The following is a 15284-nucleotide window of genomic DNA, read 5'->3' as shown; positions in this document are numbered from 1 at the left end:
AATGGCTCCTAGCTCCCATTGCCTTATACATAAGAGTCTTGAAATTCCTTGCATGTTAACATTCCATAAAGAAACATTTCAGAGTTTGCCACACACAAGTAATCACTGAGTCCATAAAAGTACATTTGACCTTTTACGGTCAGAGGAGTATTTAGTGAGAGTAAAGGAAGGAGGTTGACCCTGAAGGAGCACTGCAGCTTCGTGGCGGATGAGGACAGAGTGGAGGGGAATGTGTTGTCCTGGGTGGATGAGTGTCACGGAGAGAAGAGAGGCAGCGTGGGCGATGACAGCCCAGGCATGCGTCAGTTGCAGCTCACTTCCTGCCCGGCCCTCTGCTGAACCGCTGGAGGCTGTCTCTCAGAGGCTCTGGTTACTAATCACGAGATCCAGATTTCCCCTGGCGTTGAATGTTTGTATTTTTTGCATCAGGAAAGTAAAATCACCTTATTGACTGTTGTAAGCAAAACTGGACTTCTTTAGGCCGAATCGCATTTGCACGCACACCAAGTACACAGTGCAGTTTAGGCAGAAGGTGTGGGACGCATGGAAGTGCCGTTTATGCCATTTAAATAGTTCAGATGGCCTTGCTTTCACCTCTGATTACTTACTTCAGGGCTGTACTTTAGAAACATGCCGATGTGTTAAACAGAACCACTGCAAGCATCATTTGATTATCTTAGTTATTTGATGGGATATTAAAATAACACAAACACATTTGTGAACCGAGAAGTTGACACATATCAGAAAAATCATAATTTGAAGAAGTCTTTGAAGGCCTAACAGTTTCTTTCTTTCAAATTTAACCCTTCAGTAAAAAATGATTGTGTTAAATTACTCATAATTTATAACCAATTCTGTGACTGGAGTCCCAAATAACTAATTAGTTCTTTATCCCCAGAGATAATACTAAGAAAGTTTGAGTCCTGTTGGAAGGAGATGTAGAAAATTGCCAACATCTAAAATACCTACTTTAATTTTAAAAGTATTAGCAATGCAAATCAAAATCCAAATTTTATTCTGTCAAAAGAGATAAAACCATAGAAAGGTGATTTTATGGAGGAAACCAAAGAGTAAATATAAAAATATTTGAAAGAGATGAGCCATCAATTATTTCATGTAGCTACACTTAAATTGGCAGATATAGTCATACTTAAGCTTAGACTAAAACCTGTTTATTTTAATATATGCGTATTCCTGTCCGTGCAGTCCTACAAGTATTAAGATGTCCAGATTTTAAGAAATTTGTTGAGATAAAGTGAGAATAAGAAATATTAATTCTAAATTCTATTCATTCACATGAGAATTTATTGTTTTGAGACAGACTTTCTCTTTGAACCATTGTATGAACAATGATAAAAAGCCAATTATACTTTAAAAAAAAAAAAAACTGCTTTGGACAAGAAGAGGTTATTTGTATTCACCTCATGGAGTGCTATGCTGAGAACTTTTGTTGCCCACTTTGATCTATGAAAAATGACTATCTTGAACTTTTTTTCTATTTCCTCTTGTCTCATGCATCCTAGGCAGCTTTCATCCTTAAAATGTATTTGATGCAATAATCTGCCATTTTTTAAAAGCACGAGTGTGTATTAGATATTTTAATATACCACTTAATACCCACGCTGTTTTTCGTTTTTGCAGCAAGAAACTGAGACTTAGCTGCAGTGAGCTGCCCGTGGCCACATAAGCGAGTTCACGGCAGAGCCAAGATTCAGAGCCTGTCTGCTTACCTCTCTTCTACGCTGTCCTTGACTTCTTGGCTCTCCATTCCAGGCCCCTGATCAGTGCCAGGGAGGCAAAGATGAGAGACAGCTTCTCCCCCACCTCTCTGGCCTCATGGCCCTCAGTCTAGCGGGGGTTGGGGGTGGGGGTCACTGCCTGGCCTTGTTTGTTTCCCCTGGCAGTCCTGGGCCTGCCCGAGGTGGTTCTCCCTGGTATCAAGTGACATCAGCCACAGCCTCTGTTCTCCCAAAATCTTCGGTCAATTTTCTGTCTCAGCTGTGAGGTGACTGTTGCCTAAAGCAAACTCTCGTGACACTACCAGGTGTTTCCAAGACTTCTGGTGTTCTCTCAACAGGAAAACAGGGCAGACAGGTTGCAGAAGAGTCAGGAAGGAGTGTTACCCGTATGCACCGAAAATGTGCTTGTGGCAGTAGGGATCAGAATTCCTGGGCACATCGAGCCCTGAGCCCAGACCGGTAACGAGACTGCCTTTATTCCAGCCCCGTGTGGCCCGCGGCCGGTCTGGTCCATCGGGACCGTGGCAGCAGTGAGTCTGTGCCGCTCGCCACGTGGTGACGGCCTCTCCAGCACGTGCCTCCCGCTCACCAGGACATTAGTGGCCGGCCAGCCTCCAGAGGCCCGGCCATGACTATCGCACAAAGGAAACGTTACCTTTCTTGGATGTCGCTATTATAATTCAAAATTAGTTTTGCCTTCATGGCTGCATCACATTTGGAACCTCTCTTTGATGTTGTTATTAGTTTGGGCTCATGGTGCTCATGATAGCTGTCACACATGGATCCCATCCATCATGTGATTCTTAATTTGCTCCATTATGACAAATGGATTTAGACACAAACTTGCAATTACCTATTTTGACGTTAATAGCAGATTGGGGGTTGTAATTGGTTCCCAAATATTCAATTTAGGGAAATTATTTCTCACCCGGCTCAAAAACATGTTCTAAATGAGTAAATTGTATTTTTTCCTATCACTGCAAAATTGTGGCAGATGAGACCAGATGAGTCATCTAGGCATAGTGATACACCCAAAAGTTTTTACCAGACAAGAATATCTGTGCATGCTGTGGGGTGTTCTGCTCTCTGCCATTATCTGACTTATCCACTTGATTTTTGTACGGATCTCAAATTATCGCTGAAGGTTTTACTCTATAAACTCTCTCCTTATAGGGATATTGTATGGTGGTTATTCTGTTTTCAGAATGTTAGCAGTCTTAATAACTTCCTGCAGTTACCACTTTTTAATCTAATGGCAAGACAATATTTGTAAAGGTTGCTACACCTTTTGATTTTTCTCTTGGATCTTTTTGTTAAGTATGACATATTTTAAATGATTGTATATCTAAAACCATCTCAGAACGTGTCTTTCTAAATGAGCAGAGGTCCTCTCATAGGGTACTTGTTGAGTACAGGGACTTTTTCTTTGGTGAGGTTGAAGATTAGAGTTCTCTTTCTATACAACTCTCTCTCCTTACATGTGCATTCTTGTACATCTCTGAGAAATGGTACACATTCATCTATTTGAGAAAAACTTCCTTTTCCTTACAAATCTTAGAAACAGGAAATCACAGGCCTACTGGACATTAGAGGTAAGGAAGATTCAGAAAACAGCTATATTAGAAGTTGGCTGATGAGAGGGCTGAGAATCCAGGTTCTGGAGTCTTGCAGCTTGGATTTGACTCATGTTCAGCTATTTTCTGTTGGACTGTGGGCAATTTCCTCATCAGAAAATTGGTAGTGTCTACCTGATAGAGTTGTTGTGAGCATTGAGTAATTCTGTAAAGCTCTTGGCACATCCCTAAGTGCTCAGGAAAAGTTAGCTATTAATATTGTTATCTAGTCCTTGCTCTTATCCAAAAAGGAATCTCTTTCCATGTGGTTCTTTGAGGATGATCATTCAACCTGTACTTAAAACTTTTCCTATGCAGAGACATTTGTTCCTTTCCCAAATATTCCCACCCCCCCCCCCCACTCCCATTTTTGAATAGTTCTAATAGTGAAAACTGAAGTTTCCTTCCTTGTGACTTCTGCACTTTGGGTCCACATCTGCCCGCCAGGAGGTTTGTAGTGTTCTTTCTATAACAAGTCTTTTCAAATATTTGAAATATCTTTTCCATCCTCTCTTCCAAGCTTTTTCTTCCCAAGGATGATGACTCCATCTCTCTTAACTATCTTATGTATAACACTGTTGGCAGGACTGTTACCTCCCTACTGCCCTAAATTGGTCCTTCATTCACATGTTAATGTCACTATTAAAATATGGTCCCTAGAATAAAACCAGATGTTATCTGACCAGTGTAACATGTGACTTCTCTTGCTTTCCATATAAATAGTATCATTGTCTAAGTTGTTTTTAGCTTTTTTTCTGTGTGCTCATTGGGGCAGGTAGGTGGTATTGAATGCACTCTGCTTTTTTCTCTTAGATACTAAAATCCTAAACCACCTAAAATCCTTAGATTCTCTTCACATTAACTGTGAAGTGCCCTAAGCCATTTTTGGTGCTATTGATATTTTAACCCAAGTGTAAGACTTAATATGTTATTTACAAAGACTTTTTATTTTATTTATTTTTATTATACACACACACACATATATATATGTACATGTATATGTTTAACTTCTATAAAAATGTTAAGTTAAATGTAGTAATCCCCTTGTTGACATAGCAGTGAGGAAAGGGTATATATTGGAAGAAGCATTAGAAATGGCTCATTAGATTTTTTAAGCACCTAGCTTAGTATGGTACACAGAATAGATACTCTGTCTTTATTGACTATAAAATATTCAAATAGTGACCACTCCTTGAGTACTTGCTATGTACCAAGAACTGTCCCAAGCACTTTATAGGCCGGTTCTACTTCTTAGCTGCATTTTTATAGCATAAACTTTACAATGTAAAGAGAGATCTGAGAACTTGAAGAAGATCACACAGCTAGTTAATGATGGGAAGGTAGACAGAAACCAAATCCTGTGTGTCCTGAAGACGAGGGAAAGGGTGTAGATTCGATTCAAAAGCCATTGTAGGACCTTGAAGGGTGCTTTCCTGGGGACTGATGGAGCTAGGTGTGTGGCTTTCAAAGGATTGCTCATGCTGCCCTGCAGAGAGAAGATTGGAGAATGGCCAGAGGGCAAAGAGGCCCCAGGGAGGCCTGGAGGGCAGAGGAGTGGCAGAGAAATGGAAGGGGGGATCTGTTCTGGATTGGGGTCCTCAGAATGTGGTGGGTGGTTGGGTGTATGGGCAGGGGAGTACTCTGGGATGACTCCCAGATTTCAGCTGCAAGATGACTCTGATGATTAAAAATGTTGATGCAAATTAAAGAGACCTAATTACAGGACTTTCTGCTCAGAATGTATTTTAGTGGGTGACTGAATGAATGGATGACACATGGTAAAGTTTAAAGACTCCTTTCTGGAGGTTCACTTCTCTATTACCTCATATTTTAAGGAAAATTTTGTAAGACAATGCCCTTAGAAAGTGGAGCCTTTTTTTTGATAACCTTAGTACCTCAAGAGATTTTTCTCTCTAGAAGAAAATGCCTTTTTTTTTTTCCATGAGAACAGTTGGCAGGCAGCAATTCCCATTTGTTCCTTTATGTTTCCAAGCTTTTTAGTCTTCTCTGTTTCTAGGAGATTAAGTCATGGGTACATGTGTCTAAACACCTCTGTTCAGGGTATGTTTCAAATGTGGAGGTGAGAGAAGGGGTGGAGCTGGAGGAAGGTACAAGCGAGGAACAGAAAGAGGAGGACCACAGGGTTTTAGGGCTGCAAGGACCCTCACAGACAGCACCTCCTGAGCTTCTCGTTTCAGTGTGGAGGAACCTAAGGGCCAGAGGAGTTGGGCTTCGTCCAACGTGGCGCCTTCGATCCTCAAGCTCGGGTTCTCTCGACTGTCTTGGTTTTCCCTGAAGCTCTGTTTTAGAACCCATCTCTTTAGAAAGTAACTGTAGAACAAGAACCAAATTCTAAGTTCAGGAAGAAGTAGCTTTCCACCTGATGGTTGGAAACGATCATAGAAAAACGTATATTAGTGAGAACTATAGATTTTAGTGATCAACAGATGAGACGTGTGAGAAGAGAAGAGAAAAGAGCTTAGTATAGATACCCGAGTAAGAGCCAACGGCATAGCGTCAAAGCCAGATGTCAGGACAGCGGGAGTCAGTGGGCACCTCGAGCCCAGGTGTCAGCACGTGACGAGCTGCGAAGGGGGCCAGGAGGCACGGGTTAGACCCGAGACAGAGCTGAGCATCGTACAACCCAGGAGAGGCCACTACTTCCCGAAGGTCTCCTTTTGTATTACCTCATGGTCTTGAGGAAGCATTTATAAGACAGTGCCCTTAGGAGAAAAGCTGAAGACCTACAGGAGCTTGAGACCAGAGCTTTAAGTAGAAAGCAACAGGCATGAGTCACTTCCACCGGGGAGCTAAAACAGGAACCTTCGTGCAGAAGAAGCTGAGCCTTTGAAGCTGGGGTCCATCATCTATGCCGGGGTAATGGCCATTGTACTCTGCCTGTCAGACCCGGACCGTATGCTCTAATTTTCCTGATTAGTCCATGATAATGGGTGGGGAACTGGAGGTCACTGAGAGCAACGGAGGAGGAAAACCACGTGTGTTTTATAACAGAAGAGTTATAAAAAGGTGTACAGGGAAAAGTCACCGTCACAGTCCTGGTGCTCTCCCAGCACCCAGCGCTGCTAACAGCGAGCCACTGTGCTGATGCACCCCGTAGGGGTGCTTTTCTGCATGTGCAAGCTGAACAGATACAGTGTCCCTGTCCCTTCGTGTTACACAGATCAGCGCCACATTACGCGCACTGTTCTTTCTGCTTCTTACCATTTTCATCTGGTAAAGAATTATTTCATACCACAGGAGCCATTCAAATCCAGGATGCATCCAGGGTTTTCTGTCCCTAATGAAAGTCTCAAGATATGTATTTGTGACTCAAGATTCAGTCAGATTGATGAGAGTAACAATGGGAGAACGCTGGACCTTGTGCTTGAAAAGGCCGCTATTTGATTGCACCCCATGTCCAGGCTGCGTGGCCGCGCTGGTGCAGACCCCCTGTCTCAGCCCTGTCACTCCCAGTCTGACAGTGCTGAGTAACTGAGTTACTCCTGCCACGGCCTTCCTTGTAAACAGGAGAGAGCTAGACTGACCGAACTTTGAAGTAAATTCTAATTCTAGAACTGATAACACTGTCTGAGGAGTTTAAAATCTCACCAGTCTGCTGTCAGATACTGGAACATGTCTGGCTATTGAATTTATTATCGTGGCGGTACATGTTATGGCAACTTCCTTCAGAAAGAATTGTCTTCAAAGTGATTGACTTTTTAAACTGTGAAAATTCTAGATATTCAGAAAAGCATAGAGAATAGTGTACACACATCAGTATGGGTGCGTGCGTGCTACGTCGCTTCAGTTGTGTCCAATTCTTTACGACCCCATGGACTGTAGCCCACCAGGCTCCTCTGTCCATGGGATTCTCCAGGCAGGAACGCTGGAGTGGGCTGCCTTGCCTTCCCCCATGGGAAGCATCAGTATACTTTAGGTTAAAAAAAAGCCAGACAATTACAGCAGAATTAAAGTCCATACTTGACATTTCATCTTTCCCCTCCAAAAGTAACCACTCTCCTGATTTTGGTATTCATCAGCCCCACACACATCTATTTATTTTGGCTTCATTTGTATGTACCTGCAAACAATGTAGATAGTTCCTTTGCAGGTTTTAAAATTTTATGTAGGTGATACTTTACGATATGCATTTTTTTCTGCTCACTTTTTTGTTGTTGTTGTTCAGCATTATGCGTTTTTGACTTATCCACGTTGGTACATGTGTCCTAGTTAATTCGTTTTTGCAATCTTGTAAACAGTGCCAATTTAATTATTCATTCTCCAATTGAAGGACATTTAGGTGATTTTTCTCTTTTTCTATTACAAATGGTGCTGCAGTGAATATCCTTGGATATGTTTCTTTGTGTCTAAGAATAAATCTAGGAGTGCATCTCCAACTTTGCTAGACATTGCCAATTTGCTCTCCAAAGTTGTGCTAATTTACACTCCCACCATCAGGTATAAGATTTCTCACTGCTCGACGTCCCTGCCAACGTTTGGTGTTGCCAGACTTTTTCATGTTTGCCAATCTGATTGGTATGAAGTGATATCTCATTATGGCTTTAATTTGTATTTACTTGGTTTTTTCATGAGGTAGAGAATTTTTAGATATGTTTATTGGACCTTCTTATCTTAGATTGCCTGTTGGTATCTTTTTGTTTGTCTGTCTAGGAGATTGTTTTTATCTTACTGATTTGAGGCATTCTTAGACAATCTGGATGCTAAGCTTCTGTCAGTTACATGCTTTGTAAGCATCTTCTCCATCTATGGCTTGACTCTACTTTGTTTATGGTATCTTCACGAACATGTCTCATTTTAATGTAGTTGTACTTATCATTTTTTGCTGTTTTGTTCCTTCTATTTTGCCTTTTAGAGGCCTTTTCTATTCAAAATTAAACTTAGATGTTATCCATCCAAATCTATTTTTTTAAAGTGTGTTAACCATTTGTTGAGTATTCCATCCTTTACACAGTGTCCTTTAATTAGTTAAAAAATGCATTCCAAACCATATAACACTCCCATCAGACTTAATATCCTAACAAAAGTATTTCTCTCAAGATGGCTGCCCTTGCTCTTGGAAATTTATCTTTTTAAAATTACATTCAAAGTCTGCTATAAATTATTTAATAGCCATCATCATTGGTAAATTTTTCTTTAAGGGTAGATTTAATTTTTGGCAAGGATTAGAATTTCTATAGAATAAGCTTAGTGATGAAACTAGAGAGTGATTTTTTTTTTAATTTAACTTGAAGTGAGATGTACCTCCAAACTCTTAAGACTACTTTTTTGGTGTGAACATAAAATGTCTCTGAAGCAGACTTCTAGAAAAACTCTCAAACTTGTTTGAAATAACAGTAATTTCAGTATAAATACAGGCAGAAAATTGCCATTATGTTTATTTGGAAGTTTCATCCTGGTACATTTAAGCCAATTCCTTGTGACTTAGCAGCCAGTTCTGCACATAGATGAATGAATGAAATCCTGAGCAATACATGCAAAATTGAAAAATATATAAAGTGCTGTGAAACTGAAGAAGGTGTGTAGGGAGGATCTGACCATTGAGAGGAGTCAAAGGCTACATGATAATAAAAATGACATTTGAACTGAACCGGGGAGGATGAACAGAAATCCTTCAGATGAAGGGCATGATATGCAAAACATGCAGCATAGGCACAGGAGGATAAAGTTGGCATTAATATGCAAGGCACCTTCAAGATGAGGAGTTTATTTAATGTGGTCGGAAGTACTACATTTGGCAACCACAGTGTGGTCCCTCACACCAGATGCAGCCACCAAAGTCTTTCAAGCATGGGACCAGCACGATCGGATCTATACTTTGGATCAAAATCATCCTGACAACGGTGTAGTTAGAGAACTTTTTCTGTAAGGGGCCGGAGTGTAAATAATTTAGGTTTTGTGAGCCGTAAGATCTCTCTCCACCGTTGTGGCCTGAAAGCAGCCATTGATAAAACAGAAATGGATGGGCGTGGCCGTGTTCTGATTAAACTCTATATACAGAAACAAGCAGGGCTGCCCTGGTAGTCCAGGAGTCAAGAACCTGCCCGCCCGTGCTGGGCGCAGGGGTTCCGTCCCTGGTCCTTGAGGGTCCCATACGCCACAGGGCACCCCAGCCCATGGGCCGTAAGTAAGGAAGCCCCACGCCAACAGCCTGCTTGTGGCAGCCAGAGGAAGCCCTTATGCAGCAACCGGCACCGCCCGAAGGAAATAAGCAAGCAGCTCTTTAAAGAAAGAAGACAGGCGGCGGGCAGGGTTTGGTCCTCGGCTGTACTTTCCGGACCTCTGCGGTAGACGGTGTATTTAGAAGGAGATGCACCGCTGACAAGATCAGCTGAGTGATCGGTCTGAATTGGGTCAAAAGAATTGAAAACTTGGCCTCCCAGCCAGGACTGTGAGTGCACCAGTGGGGAGGACGGAACTGAGGGACTGCTGAGGAGTGTCCGTGGGCAGTTGGGGGGCTCTGGGATGGGGCGGGGTCACCGTGAGGGAAGACCTGCTCTGGGACCTGCCTCCGGGAGCCTTGCATGTCCTTGGACACCCCTCCGCCTCGTCTCTGAGCTCTTCAGGAGGACAGAGTCTTGTATTTTTATAGACATCTCGGACTGGGGAGCCTGGTGGGCTGCCGTCTATGGGGTCGCACAGAGTTGGACACGACTGAAGTGACTTAGCAGCAGCAGGTAATGGAAAGGCGTCCCAGGAGACTCAGTAGTAAAGAAGCCACCCGCCAAGCAGGAGACTCAGGTTCAATTCCTGGGCCAGGAAGATCCGCTGGAGAAGGAAGTGGCAACCCACTCTGGTATTCTCGCCTGGAAAATTCCACAGACAGAGGAGCTGGTGGGGTGCAGCCCATGCGGTCGCAAAGAAGGGGATCTGACTTACTGACTAAACAGCAACAGCTAATGCTGAAGTCTGATGCAGACGTTAGTGCTTGGGAGCATTGACTAGGTTTAGAGCGTACCCTGTGTGAATTGCGGGCCCACGGGGGTGGGCACGGGCCCTGCGAGGGAATGGCAGGCTCCCATGAATGATCACGGGGCTTGGTAGGTTTGTGGCATTGCCTCCCTCCAGGCTTCATTCAGCCTTGTGCCCAGAGGAGGACGCTCCCCGCCAGAGCACCTGCGCGCAGAGGTCTTGCACGTGCACAGACGCCTTGCACGTGCAGTGCCCACCACGGCACCTCCGAGCTGGCCGCAGACATGTTCACACGCAGCTGCCGCCCTGAGCTGCTTGAGAACACGGAGCCCGCAGGGCCTGCAGCTCGGCACTGCGCAGCAGCGCTTCCCATCACGCAGTGCCGGGAGGACGCCCCTGAAGTCCTTCTCTCCTCTAACAGCTGAGATAATTGAGCTGTATTCTGCCGCTTGAGCCCCACGAGGGGGAAGGGCGCTGGGTAAGATGCTGAACTAAGTTCCACCTGAATTCTTCAGTCCTCTCGACCCTGAAAGGTTCTTATCTTTTGAAACGTGAGTGCTAACTTGAAGACGGTGAGGAGTTTTTCTTTCTCTATCTCTAACGTGGGATCAGGATTATATCCTTCCTCAGCCACCAAGTCTTGTGTTAATGGAACTGAAACTCTCCGGGGAAGCCTCCCAAACCTATTTAGTGCTCCCAAGCACTGAAGTTTGCATTAGGACTTTGACAGTAGCTGAGGTGTCTATAAAAATACGCACTTGCAGCCAGATCCCTGGTGGGCTCACCGCGAAAGAAACTTGGGGGCCCTCTCATCTACCCAGCAGCTGGAGCAAGGTTCACTACTGCGGGGGTGTCCATTCCGCAACTCAGCTGAGCATCATCTGCAGTTCTTGGCGGAGTTTAGCCCTGCTTCTGTCCCAACAGTGGAAAAATGCATTTGATTTTTAACTATTGTCACCCAACATGCATTGAGAGAGAATTGCGGAATTTTAAGAAAAGAGTTTTTTAAGATGAGTGGTTGATTTTCTGTTTACTTCTTTACATGTCATTTTCCCTACTATTTCATCACCTTGTGCTGTAACATAACCCCTCAGCATTCTGGCTCATGTCTTGCCAGCAAACTTACCTTTAGCATGCAATCACAAGCAAAGTGGGTTGTTTTTTTTTTGTTTTTTTGTTTTTTAATTTTTCACTTGATTTAGCAATGATTTTTCTTTGAGACAGTGTTTAGAATCCTCTTAGGTGAAATCTTCTGAATTGGTGGCTATGTTTTGCTGTTTGTGTGGCAAGTATTAACCAAAGTGCATTTTTCACTTTTGTGAATGAGACACCAGAAGCCAGGAGGCCTCCTTCTCAGCCTGGATGGCATGTTTCAATCACCCAGGGATCTTAACAGTACTGATGCCCAAGCCCTCCTTCAGATTAATTGAGTTTCATTCTCTGGGAGTGGGGTCAGGGCTCCAGTATTTCCTTAAAAGATCCCCTGATGATTCTAAGGTGCGGCCGGGTTTGAGGAGCCCGGCTTTTTAAAATGCACATCCCAGTTGTGGGCCTCCACACTTGAAAGCCCTTTGTCAACAGAGAACAGCCCAACTGCACATCCAGGCTCCTTCCGCCAAGGACCGCAGTCCCGATGCGGGGAAGCCCGCGCTAGTGGCTGTATCCTTCCGCCAGGGTCCGCAGTCCTCACGCGGAGAAGCCTGCGCTCGTGTGTAGTATGTGCACACTCTCCAGTGACTCCATGGCTTTCCAGTTTTACTGAGATATAGTTTTATTGATATTGCCCTGGAGTGTTGTGTAAGTGTAAAAGGTACAGCGCAATTATTTAACACACATACGTAAGTGTTTACGACAATAATGCTCCACATTTTCTCGAACAGGCAGTCCCACGCATCTAGCTATACGACACCTCCCCCACGCATAAAACACGGAGGTGTTGGAGGGCTGGGCCCATTGCTTGCTGGTCTGTGTCATACTATACAGTGCCTAAAACATAGTGAGGACTCAGCGTATGAATGAGTGAAATTTATTATAAAAAACCGTTTTGTGGGGCGCCATAGCACAGGTTAGAGACAGACTGCCTGGCTTCAAATGGCAGCTCGGCCACTGAACTACATAGGCTTGAGCGAGTTATTTAGTGTTTCTAAGCCTCCATTTCATTTTCTGGTAGGTGAGAAGAGCACTGCTTCCCACTTCATGGCGTGTGAGGCTTAAGTGAGATGCTGTATTTGCATAGTGGCTAACACTGTGTGGTCTGTGCCTATTCACTCACTTGTGTCCCATCCCAGGGACTGTGCCCACCAGGATCCTCTGTCCGTGGGCCTTTTCAGGCAAGAATAAACATGTTCACTGTTAGTATTACCTTCTAACTGTTTTTCATCTGGATTTAAGTCTAAGTATTTTCTGAGATAGAGATCAGAGCATAAAATGGGTCAAACATGGTTAGAGAGGTTTGCCCGAGTCTGATCTAGGTTGACTGGGCCTTCCCGCCCTTCTCGTCCAAGGCCTCATTGGCTGGCGCTGGGAAAGGAGTACACAGAGCTACATGGAATCAGCTGGTAGAAGACTCTGCAAGATAAAGAGATGATCCTGGGTTTTGAAAGGATGTGCTGTAGCAAGACAGTGAAATAATTCAAAATGTGTATGAGCAGAATTATTCTGTATGATTTTACTGATTAGAAATAGTAGATACTAGAAACAGGTTGATCCCCCACAAAATCAGACATGAAATAATGAAACTCTGCTGAGGGTAGGGCCTGACTCTGAATTTCCTACTTTAAAACAGCCTAAGTAAAAAATTGCATACACACTAATACTTGATGGGCACAGTCATCCACCCAGAGGTCTTCGCTGAAACCTGCTCATCATAGCCCTTTCTGCTCATGGAGGTTCTAGTAGTTAGAAGGCTAGAGGAAAGAAGACAAATAAAAACAAGAGAACAAGCAAGGAGTCAGGTTATTTATTTCTCATGTTGTATGCCCTAAAAGTACCAGGATTTTTTACAGTCTCATATATGCAAAATCACCATAGTGATAACTGGAAATTACAGGGAGTGCAACCTGAAAATAATACAGCTGTAAACATCATTACTCCATTTTTATCTGCACTTTACTTGTAGGCAAAATGAAAAGTGACATGCAGTATCTCATAGCACAGTACTCACACATCATCTGAATTCTGTAACCATGAAGTGTTGCTGATATCACGGGGTTGATGATGATCATCCCTGACTCATTCATCAATAGAGGAGGAGCCTCCACTTCCAGATCATACTTGGGAACACTGAGTGGGAAGATGCATTAAAATTCAAGCTAAATTATGTTTGATCTAAATGTAAATAGTGATTCTTGGATATTCAAGCTTGGGAATTTTAGTATTATAGGAAACAAGTTTGTAGATCCTAGAAATGCAGGGCTATGCATAACAGAGATTATATTCTGCTGATTTGAAAATATTTCTTTTCTTATATAGTTCCAATAAATATTTCAAAATCCACAGAAGAGATAAAAACCAAAGGATAAGGAAGGGCCACTATTACTCAGGTATAAAAGTGAAGCATATGGCTGTTTTCTAGAAGATATGTTTATGGTAATACAGCATATGGGTAGCATATGGAGAAAGTCAAGTTGAAGCCCTCTGGAGATTGGACTAATATATCACCACTAAGCAGATGTAAATTGCAATGCCTTAGCCACCCACTGACTGTCTCTCTTAGAATTAAAGGAGCTTTTTAATAGCTGAAAGTGAGGTCATTTTTAAAAGTAAAAATCCTTTAGATACATATTTACATACAGTGTATTTATTTTTGTCTTTAGTGTTGTAAATGATCTGACTACCACTTGTGAAGGCTGATGTAGGTAACAGACAGCTAAGTGACTAATAACCCTTTCCACCCTAGATTCACAGAAACGAGTGACTTTGATGGCTGGAATCATGTTTTCCCACACAGTTTTTCTCAGTAGGAGCTGTCTCATTTCCTGATTACTGATAACCAGATTCATCTCAGTTTCCCTGTTTTCCCAGAACTATTTTTTTTTTTTTAACAGCTTTGGCTGTATCATTTTGAATGATACTTCACTGGGTTCTTTAAAGACTTTCTAACACTCATCCAGCTTACGTTAATCCCATTTTGGGTCACCATGAAGCAGTTGTTTTCCTGTCTCCCTGGCAGGCTTGCGTAATCCACTAGAGGCTGTTGTCAAGCGCACTTCTTCAACCCGGTGAATTTGCGGTGGTCCGGGGTTGTGTTATCTGGGCTCCTCTCTCATTGTTTGTCTTTAGCCCACGTATTGCTCACAGGCGATGCTGACGAAATTGCACAGATAATCAGATGTGGCCAGTCTAGGTCCCTGGCCATGTCCTGAAAGGTTGGACATTCGTCACTTTGATCTTGACCTTGTTGCTGCAGTGAGTGCACACCCTGTCTGCCCAACTCAAAGGTCGTGCCGGCCTTCTTGATTTGATTTTCTACCCTGTCAGTCAGCACACCATTAGGCAGAGTGCCACCAGTGACCCCTGCAATCTCAGTATCGCAGGGAGCGGTGTATGGGGTTCTGGGGATGGAGACAAGTATGCGATCGCGTGCTGTAATTCAGTTCAACATCTATTTACTGCACGCCTGCTGTTGGCTTAGAAATACACAAGGTGCCACAGGAGAGAAAGAAATACAGGGACATTTTCCCCCTTCAAGGGGCTTACAGTATTATTGCCTGCCAACAAAAATCCATCTCACAATTAGGAGAGACAGACGAGAAGTGCTGTGGGAGGTCAGAGTGAGCTTTTCAGGACCTCGGCCACTGGATTTATTCTGCAAAAAGATCTATAACCATGAGCTGCTTTTCTGTGTGTGCATTTTGAAAGCTCCCACGTCAGCCTACGGCAGCAGCCCTTGAGTGACTGTCTCACAGGCTGTTAATGACATTCAGAGCTGTTAAGTGGAGTTTCCCAGAAGATGAAAATCAGCCTAACACTGGCTTCTGAGTGCTTTATTCTGCTCTCTGAG

The 15284-nt window shown here is 43.4% G+C and overlaps 1 protein-coding gene and 1 long non-coding RNA gene across 2 annotated transcripts in view; one reads left to right on the top strand and one right to left on the bottom strand.

The window, feature by feature from the left end:
- The window catches only part of FBXL17 (F-box and leucine rich repeat protein 17), a 520630-nt gene that overhangs the window by 407023 nt on the left and 98323 nt on the right, over window positions 1–15284 (top strand). The window lies entirely within an intron of this gene.
- On the bottom strand, window positions 13094–14508 carry LOC129640782 (uncharacterized). Its single transcript, XR_008708990.1, has 3 exons — window positions 14400–14508; window positions 13446–13564; window positions 13094–13188 (listed from the first exon to the last, which is right to left on the bottom strand). It is a non-coding gene; the product is annotated as an uncharacterized LOC129640782 (long non-coding RNA).

The sequence above is a fragment of the Bubalus kerabau genome, chromosome 1 (genome assembly GCF_029407905.1).
Source record: "Bubalus kerabau isolate K-KA32 ecotype Philippines breed swamp buffalo chromosome 1, PCC_UOA_SB_1v2, whole genome shotgun sequence".
NCBI lineage: Eukaryota > Metazoa > Chordata > Mammalia > Artiodactyla > Bovidae > Bubalus > Bubalus kerabau.
This window is presented reverse-complemented; position numbering and strand designations above follow the sequence as displayed.